At 35.7% G+C, this 10479-nt stretch overlaps 1 long non-coding RNA gene across 1 annotated transcript; it reads right to left on the reverse strand.

The window, feature by feature from the left end:
* Window positions 1–486: 486 nt before the first annotated feature.
* On the reverse strand, window positions 487–3497 carry LOC139197944 (uncharacterized). The gene is made up of 2 exons (XR_011583351.1): window positions 3009–3497; window positions 487–1912 (listed from the first exon to the last, which is right to left on the reverse strand). It is a non-coding gene; the product is annotated as an uncharacterized lncRNA (long non-coding RNA).
* Window positions 3498–10479: the final 6982 nt, after the last annotated feature.

The raw sequence follows: 10479 nt of genomic DNA on the forward strand, positions 1-10479 counted from the left end.
CTTAACAATCCTACGTAGTTCTTCTAATTCCTTATGAATTACACATGCATATTTTGAAGGTTAGGTTTTCCTAAAGTATACCCTACTTGGAACCCCCAACATAGAACGTATATCTAATCATGCAACCTGTCTGTGGCATCCAGATCGAATATGAACATGCAAGACTCATTAAGTTTTGTGAAAGCCTTTTGAAAAACCATATAACTCCTAAGACTTGTCGTCCATCCTAAATAGTTACACATGTTAATCACAAGAAGCCGTAGTCAATTTTAGGAACAGTCATCCGCCAAAATTGCATCAAATTACTTTTCTAATTATCCTAATGGTCGCCAATCAATAAAACAAATAGATAGTTTAAAGCACAGTGATTAACAATCCAAAACTTGCATGCATAAATTCATAAGAAAATTAAAAAGAGACTACATATTATTGCTAAGGATCATGGCCTCACCCTAGCAAAAGGAAATTAGCTACGCATATTCATAATTAACATCAACATAATTATATTAAACTAGAAAAAGAATGGAAACACCTGAAATTATAAGTCTTGAATTCTCTAAGTTTTTCCCAAAGTCTTCTCCCAAAAAGTTGCATCCGTCCAAGAGAAACCCTAGCTCTGCCAAAAGGCTTATTTATACTGTTCTAAATAAAATCCTCCTAGTCAAAGGTCTTAGCATAAGACTAGGAAACTAAATAAATTGAAATAAAATGGGAAACAAAATCCTAAATTAACTTGGTAAATTCGCCTAGAAATCTGCACAGCTACGTTCTGGCCCCATATCAGCTCCAAAACTGGCCCAAAATAGCTGGATTTAGAGCTTAGACTATTTTGAACACTTTTCCAGAAGGCCATGAAGGGGTGGGCACGGTTTGGTTCGGTGCGGTTTTGAGTGAAACCGAAACCGAAACTGAATTTTTTTGCGGTACGGTTCGGTGCAGTTTTGAAGCCAAAACCGAAATGAAACCAAACCGTTTGATTCGGTTCGGTGCGGTTTCAAACGGTTTTGGTTTGGTTTTTAAGAAAAAATGTACAATTTGCAATTTAACATATTAATAAGCATTTCCCAATAGCAATAGGAAAAATACATTTGTTATGTAAACAATTAGCATGTTTCATGCAGTTGTGATGTTAAAACATGTTTGTGCAACAAAAGGGTGTCCCTTACAATGTTTATCATAAAACAAGTTGAATAAATTTGAATTCATTAAACATGAGCGAAACTTTGATACTAGAATATGTGATATCATGCTTCAAATGAGTGGACTTCATTAGATCATTGTTCGACTCTTGATAACAAGATTAGTCCACCCTTGTACATATATGTGTGTGTGATGGTATAAAATAACAAATGTCCTTCAAGTTAATGAACGAAAGAAAATGATGAATGATGATATTCTAGTGTGGTTGAGTCTCATACTAAGTGTATGGATTCTAACAAACAACCAATTAAAACATGAAATCTAATATAGACATTTAATTAAATGTTTATTAATATTTGCGGTGCGGTTCGGTTTCGGTGCGGTTTTCAAAAGCCAAAACCAAAACCAAACCGTTTTCTATGTTGCGGTTCGGTTTCAAAACCGAAACCGTTTCAAAACCGCAAAACCAAACCATTCGGTGCGGTTCGATTTGGTTCGTGTTTCGGTTTCGGTTTTTGGTTCTAAGTGCCCACCCCTACATGAACCCATTTGAGGTCATCTTGGACTCCAAAAACGCAGTTTAAGGCCAGAAATGTCACTTTCAGCAACGCGCACTGCTCCTTCATTTAATCGCTAGAAAATAACCGCTTGGTAGGAAAATCCCAAATTTTGTTACGAACAAGCCAAGAGACACGCGAACGTCCTCCAATTTGAATTGCTCCAAAATTCATCCGTTTGATCATATTTTGCTCCAAAGGAAGTCGAATATCCTCTATTGAAAATATAAATCAAAGTATCAAAATTCTACCAAAATAATTACCAAATTATACTAAAAATATGGTAAAATATATAATATAATATTGACTCATCAAACCCTACAAAAGCTCTAAATCCCGAGCTAGCATTTGACGCTTATAAAGAAGATTGACATAAAGTTCATATGCTAGGCTATAATTAGGCAGAGTTTATACTCAGATTGCTAATAAAATCAACTAATTCACCAAAATTGATATATAATCACTTTACAGTATCATTAATTTTAAACTGTGCAATTAATACATTCATCATTTCTTGCATATACTTCCAACATATTCCAGACACTCTTATACCAGACAATTCTTTTGCTTAACCAAAGAAACATAATTACAAAATAAGGAAGTAGATGGTGTTCAAAACCTCAACCAGCTAAAGGCAGCAGAAATTATGATTTACGACAGTAGTTCAGTATTTGAGGATTCGGGACTAGAGAAAGGAATTGCATAGGCTTGTTTAAACTTCACGGAACAGTTCTGACTCAATAATTTGCGATAAATACAATCAGAAAATTCTAAAATCTAGAAGTCAGAAAAAACTGGATCTTTCTGCTATAGCAATTAGCTGACTCCTCATTAAAAAAGATACTGAATTGCAGATACAAAATATATCGAGCAACGGTTCCTATTTCAACTTTTCAAGAGCTTACAATTTCTAGGCAGGATCAAGCTGCTAAGCAAGATACATACGGGACTTGTGTGCTCGTTCGAAGCAAAAAGAGAATTATTTCTGGGTTATACCAAAATTCATAATTATAACATCCAACAAATCCATTTGAAGATGCTTTCAGTTTCAGAGGCACCAAAAACCAGTTTGCTTTCAGTTTCAAAACAAGCGAAGAAAACCATACTAATAGACTCGGTTTGAGCGGCTCGAACGACAAGCTTCGTTGCAGGCAGAGAAGAGAAGTAATCAATTTTTCTTACTTCTCTCTCAAATTTTCTTCTTTCCTCCACAAACCCTAATTTTTCCCCAATTAATTTTTTCACTCTGCCAGCCCTAAATTTAACAATCCAAACAAATAAATAACGAAATTTTAGACAAGAGAAGCTTACCAGAGGAAGGACGTTGAGCCGGAGAACATGACCTGGAGAACAAGAGAGATCGCTGGGAGGAAGGAAGTTTTAAGTTGGCGGCTGCTCAGAGTGAAAAATAAGCACCTTCTCAGCTCCCAAAACGGAAACCTTCATAAGTAGCTCACGCTTCCAACTCTCTCTGTTTCACGTGAAACCCAGAAGCCAGATCCGCTTCCTTCAATCTCTGGATTCTAGGAGTATTTGCAGCTTAAAGTGAAGACGGGAGGGAGAGAAGTGAGATGCCAGAGCGAAGAGAAGTGAGACGTGAGGGGTAGGATCGCCATTTGAAAACTTTCATTAAACGTTACTGTTCACCTGTGTTTCTGTGATAAAAAGCTAGTTTTTGAAAGTAGCAAATAGCTGCTTCCCATTTTCAGCTGTTTCTTACAACAATTTTAGAAATAAGTGCTTTTTTGTTGAGTTACCAAACACAAATATGAGCTCAACTTTTTTTCATCCCAGCTTTTAAAAAAAGTTAAGCAGTACCAAACTAGGGCATACTCTTGCTTCAAAGTGTCCCAAGCTTCGCTGGCAATTTCATGATTTGCAATTCTTGAAAAATTTTCATCCGAGACTACATTTTGAATCAAGCCAAGAGCTCTAGCATCTCGAGCAATTAGATCTTAAGCTGTAATTTATTTCTTTCCACCTTGCTCACCTTCAGTTACTGTAGGTATCTTATAACCCTCTTCAACAATATTGTGTGATTTGAAGATCAGCTCCAGATCCAACCATTTTTCAGCTGGATTCAACTGATTCTTCGTTAGAACTTAGTTGAAATGCCAAATCACAGTAAACGCCCCTTGATTCAAGGTAAACCAAGCTCTAAGGCCAAGTTGTTTTTTTTTTGTAAATGTGTATAGTTTTATGTAGGATTTCTGGAAAAATTATAAAGCAGCAAGAAGATGAACTCAGTAGCAATGGGAGTACGTTGCTCCACTATTTCATTCATCTCTCTTATTAGATCCGATTACACAGCAAAACAATCACACATATAGGCCTCGTTTGGCAGCCCGTATAAGGGATTAGATATGATAGTTAATATGGTTCCAGGTGTTTGGAGCAATTATGTAATAAATAGTACCCGTATTACTTGTACTGGGCCCACATATTTATCTGGTGTATGCTGTTTTTTATCCTTCAAAAAACCTTTGTATTATTAGTCGGGTCCATTCGTCTCACTCCATCACTCTCGCTCTCTCACATCGTTATGCAAGCTTGCTGCCACTGCCATCACCAATCCTAGATTTTTCTTCCTCATTTTCTTCTCCTTCGTCTTCTCTCTCTTCTCACACCCAGTGGTGGATCCAGGAAATAATATTAGGGGGGTTAGTAAGAATAGCGCGCACAGCGCAAATTTTTTTTTATACTAGAAATAGCATGCATACTGTCATTTCATCGAGTCTTGGTAGGCCTGAAGTCATTTGAAAATGCATAGTACAGACATGTTAATGTAAGCAAGGGGTAGCACCCAAGGTATTCATGGACATTCATCAGGTTTTGGTAGGCCTGAAGTCAGTTGGAGGGCAAGTATGAAGCCAACTCTAATCTTCAAAAGGGCAACACTCAAGGTATCCATGGACATTCATCGAATGTTCGGAGGGTCAGCACTTAAGGTGTCTAGGGACATTCATCGAAGTTCGGGGGTCACCCCCTTGCCCCTTAATGGATCCGCCAATGCTCACACCCACTTCCGAAGAAAGGGATGAAAGAAGAAAAACTAATTCTCAACATGGTCTCTCTCAAAGAACCACAAATCGACTCAGTTCTAAAGTAAATCATGATGCTTTCATCTTCTTCTTCCTCTTTCACTCCACGGTCTTTGCCTTCCTTTTCAGTTCCTCGTTGCAGTACCCACACGGGTTCGCATGCCGCCGGTTCTGGATCTCGTCGCTCTGCTTATCATTGGGTATCATTTGGGCGATGGGGTATAAAACCGACACAAACGGGTAACTGGATAAGTTGTTGGAGAGAGAGAACCAGGATAAGAATCTTTTGGGAAAGTTCATGAAAGATCTAAAGAAGAAAAGGTTGGAGCTTACATTTGATGTCATATGGGAAAGATTTCATTTGGGCTTTTTATTTGAATAGGTTAGAACTAGGGATATGATCGAATCTGGCGACAGTGACTGAAGAGAGTGATGGAATTGTTGTTGTTCCCTCCCCTTCCTTAGATTCAAATATGCAATTTATGCAAGAACAAAAAAATGGGTTTTTCTATTTCAACAATCAGGTCATTAGTATGGTACTACACCAAACATCCGATTAATTTAGTCAGTTCTATCCGATGCATAAATTATCCTATCCGACTGAAATAATCAATACAATTCGAGCTGTCAAACGAGACCATAGAGTGATGCTAGCAAAGAACAAAAGAAAGCTATTGGGATTTCACACCGTTCCCTCGTGTTAGAGAGGTCATGTGAACTACACGGGCCAACTTAAAACACCACTAACTAATACACGTGGCTCACTCTACATTGTTTAGATGTTCTAATCTCAACCATTCAATTCATTCAAATACAACCTTCAAACATATGCAAACTATAAACTCAGAACTTCATGTTGGATTACATTGTGATGCAATCCCTTTCTGATCCATTGATCTTCATCAGCAACATCCTTATGCTGCAACACTCATTGCCTACCGTATAACATGTTTTCTGATGCCGTTATGATTCCTCTTGCTCTTATAGGAAAGGTTAATTATTAAGTTATACTAGCTTTTTCTAATCAATATTTGCCTTATGTCACTATCCCAGAATATAAGGCTTGGCCTACGCTACTACATTTAACAGTTTTTGCGATGACGACAACTTCGCCGTGTAAAGGTACTTCACTCGGCGAATTTTTCAGTTAGTAGTGCAAAGCTAGTCAATATTTTGGGTTTACTCAAAATGTAACATAATATCTGAAGATTTGCCCGACAAAACTTGTGTTCGTCTGCTAGTTTTTCTTTGCCCGACGGCTCTTGTTGTCGGCCCTAGCTTTCGTGTCGTTGGGCAAAGGCCCACGACCCACGATGACCATGTGGTACGTAGGTGGTGACGTGGGAACTACCAAAGAAGCCAGAAGCATCGAAAGCTCTAAAATCTCTCAATTTCAATCAATTCCATAATTTATTTCTTTTACCACTCAAACCCTCTCTCTCTCTCTCTCTCTCTCTCTCTCTCTCTCTCTCTCTCTCTCTCTCTCTCTCTCTAAGTGTGTGTGATACTGGTGATCGATGGTCGGATATGTAATGCCCTGCATGGGTTGAAGCCAGTGTTGTTAATTAATGGTGGTGGTTCAGTTTGCATTTGCAGGAGTTAATGTTCTCTACAAACTGGCTGCTAACGATGGAATGAACTTAAGGATTCTTGTTGCATATCGCTTCATTTTTGGAACCGCCTTCCTTCTTCCTATTGCTCTTTTCATTGAAAGGTGATCATTTGCAATTTTGCACCTCTCCTCTCTTCTTATACATAACATAATTTATTATTTTTTGTTTTTCCATAGAAATATTCAGTGCCATATAATACCTATTTTTTGTTATTTTGTGAATCGTTTTTCTCCTTACAGAAAAAATAAAAATCATATTATTGTCTAGTAATTAGTTCTCTCTCTCTCTCTCTCTCTCTCTCTCTCTCTCTCTTTCTCTGTAAAGTAGCTGCATAATCTTCTGATGTATTTACAGTAATGTTTGAGAACATTCAATAAGTTCATCATATATGCACGTACGAGAAGTCTCATTGACTTTAAACCCTGTGCAAATAGCTGCATAATCTTCTGATGTATTTACAGTAATGTTTGAGAACATTCAATAAGTTCATCATATATGCACGTACGAGAAGTCTCATTGACTTTAAACCCTGTGCAAATTCCAAAACAACACTAGTAAAAAAAAAACCCTTGCGCGACAATGTGTGTTTTGTTGCGCAAAACCACTTTGCGCGACAAAACTCTAAACTTCATCATGCAAAATTTTGCGCGACGAAGTAAAGTGACTTTGCGCGACGAAAATTTAAACTTCGTCGCGCAAAGTCTTTACAAAAAATAAACAAAATAAAAAAATTATTTTTTTAAATCTTTGCACGACGTAATTCAAATATTTCGTCCCCTAAACCAATTTATTTTCGTTTTTTATTTTGTATGCATAATACTTAAGAAATTGAACAGTATATATATTTATTAAGTAGCTTTAAATTTATTATTGTAGTTCGGATCGGGTTTTTGTTGGAAAAATATATTATTGTAGTTAGGATCGAATTTTTGTTAGAAAAATATATTTTAAATTGACGATCGAATTAGTTCATTGTATTCATATAGGGTCAAGGAGTGTAGCTGTAAAAAAATAATCAAAATTGGAGTTGAAATAATCGTTAAATCATGATTTTTCATTTATAACCGTCGAAAAGTTTTGTCCCGTTAATTGATCTCTGAATGTTTGTTTTTTGTGATTTTGGTGTATATGATCTCAAAGTATATACAAACAAGTTTGATGGTTGGATCGTTGAAACTAGTTTCGTAGAATGCGTATCCCATCAAAACAATAGATTCACTAATACTTAGAGTTTATTTATATTTTCATTAAGTATAACATAAGATTTTGTAGTGTAAATATTTTAAATTGAAGATCGAATTCAGTCATTGTATTCATATAGGTCAAGGAGTGTAGTTGTAAAAAAATCATCAAAATCGGAGTTAAAATAACCGTTAAATCGTGATTTTTTTGGTTTATAACCGTTGAAAGGTTTTGTCGCCTAAACCAATTTATTTTCTTTTTTTATTTTGTATGCATAATACTTAAGAAATTGAACAGTATATATATTTATTAAGTAGCTTTAAATTTATTATTGTAGTTCGGATCGGGTTTTTGTTGGAAAAATATATTATTGTAGTTAGGATCGAATTTTTGTTAGAAAAATATATTTTAAATTGACGATCGAATTAGTTCATTGTATTCATATAGGGTCAAGGAGTGTAGCTGTAAAAAAAATCATCAAAATCAGAGTTAAAATAACTGTTAAATCATGATTTTTCGTTCATAACCGTCGAAAAGTTTTGTCTCGTTACTTGATATCTGAATGTTTATTTTTTGTGATTTTTGGTGTATATGATCTCAAAATATATACAAACAAGTTTGACGGTTGGATCGTTGAAACTAGTTTCGTAGAATGTATATCTCATCAAAACAATAGATTCACTAACACTTAAATAGTTTACTTATATTTTTATTAAGTATAACATATGATTCACTAGTGTAAATATTTTAAATTGAAGATCGAATTCAGTCATTGTATTCATATAGGTCAAGGAGTGTAGTTGTAAAAAATCATCAAAATCGGAGTTAAAATAACCGTTAAATCGTGATTTTTTTGGTTTATAACCGTTGAAAGGTTTTGTCCTGTTACTTGATCTCTGAATGTTTGTTTTTTTCGATTTTTGGTGTATGTGATCTCGAAATATATAAAAACAAGTTTGACGGTTGGATCGTTGAAACCAGTTTCGTAGAATGCGTATCTCATCAATGAAAACAATAGATTCATTAACACTTAAAGTTTATTTATACTTTCATTAAGTATAACATAAGATTTTATGGTATCCACTAGTGTAAATATTTTAAATTGAAGATCGAATTCAGTCATTGTATCCATATATGATCAAGGAGTGTAGCTGTAAAAAAATCATCACAATGGGAGTTAAAATAGCCGTTATATCGTGATCTTTTGTTTATAATCGTCGAAAAGTTTTTTCCTATTATTTGATATTAGAATATTTGTTTTTTGCAATTTTTGGTTTATATGATCTTGAAGTATATACAAATAAGTTTGACGATTGGATCGTTGAATGGTATGTGTGTGTGTGTGTATTAAGTAGCTTTAAATTTATTTATTTTGTACGTATAACACTTAAGAAATTGAATGGTATATATATTTATTAAGTAGCTTTAAATTTATTATTTTAGTGCGGATTGGGTTTTTGTTAGAAAAACATATTATTGTGGGTTTTATGCAAAAATTAAAAAAATAAAAAAATTGAAGGGAGTAAAGTCACATTTTCAGTAAATTTTATTATTTATAAAAATTATTTTTATAAATTTTGCGCGACGAACCAATAATTCGTCGTGCAAAATCCTTAAATTTGGACGGGAGCCAAAAATGGGACGCGGGATTTTTTTTTAAATTTTTTTGAAAGACTTTGTGTGACCAATTTTTCGTCACTCAAAACTTTGCGCAACCAAAATCTAAAAATTTGGGCGACCAAAAAAAATGGGACGCGGGAAATTGTTTTAAAATTTTTATTCAAGTGGTCCTGCAAAACTCTGCGTGACCAACACTTTGTCGCGCAAAACTCTTAAAATTTCGGTAGGCACCAAAAATGGGCCGCGGTAATTTTTTTTAGTGGTCGCGCAAAACTTTGTGTGACCAATTTTTCGTCGCTCAAAACTTTGCGCAACCAATACTTCGTCGGGCAAAACTTTGCGAGACCAACACTTTGTCGCGCGAAACTCCAAAATTTTGGGCGGGCAAAAAAATGAAAGCCGGAATTTAAAATTTTTTTTTTTTTTAAGACTTTGCGTGACCAATATTTCATTGCGCAAACTCATATCCTTCGTCGCACAAAGTGATACCGTTTTTAAAACCAAAGTAACTCCTCCACAATTTTCTCAATGTCTTTCTCTACTCTTACCTCTCATCTCTCTTTCCCTCACCCAAAATCTGACCCTCTCACTTAATCTCTCTTCTCTCTCTTCACTATCTCTCATTCTCACTCACTCTCTCATCTCTCTCACGATCTCCTCTAATTCTCTAACACTCACTCCTCCCTTTCATTCTCACTCACTCTCAATCTTACCAAAAGGTATATTCTCCCCAAATTTTAATTTTTTTCATTAGTATGTGTTTTTGGAGTTTGTTTGTACCATGCTTGACCAATCTCGAAACTATCAAGCACCGGTCAACGTTATACCGTCAAGGACCCAGAAGAGTTTCCCTCCAACTAAGAGGCCAATCACAGCGTGACACGTGTCGACGTCAAAGGCCAATCACAACGCAACACGTGTCAACATCAGAAGCCAATCACAGCAGGACACGTGTCAAAGAGTCAAAGTCAGAACAAAGCTAGAGACTCTCTTCTATAAAAGGAGATCATTCTCCCACAATATTTCCTAATGTCATTTGTACTAAATCATTCACTAGTACTCATTAAAGGAGAGCTTGAACCTATGTATTTGTGTAAACCCTTCACAATTAATGAGAACTCCTTTACTCCGTGGACGTAGCCAATATGGGTGAACCACGTACATTTTGTGGTTGCTTCCCTGTCTCTATCCATTTATATACTTATCCACACTAGTGACCGAAGCAATCTAGCGAAGGTCACAAACTTAATACCTTTTGTTGTACTAAAGTCCTCGCTGATTTTGTGCATCAACATTTGGCGCCGTCTGTAGGAATCGCACGTATTC

The sequence above is a fragment of the Malus domestica genome, chromosome 08 (genome assembly GCF_042453785.1).
Source record: "Malus domestica chromosome 08, GDT2T_hap1".
NCBI lineage: Eukaryota > Viridiplantae > Streptophyta > Magnoliopsida > Rosales > Rosaceae > Malus > Malus domestica.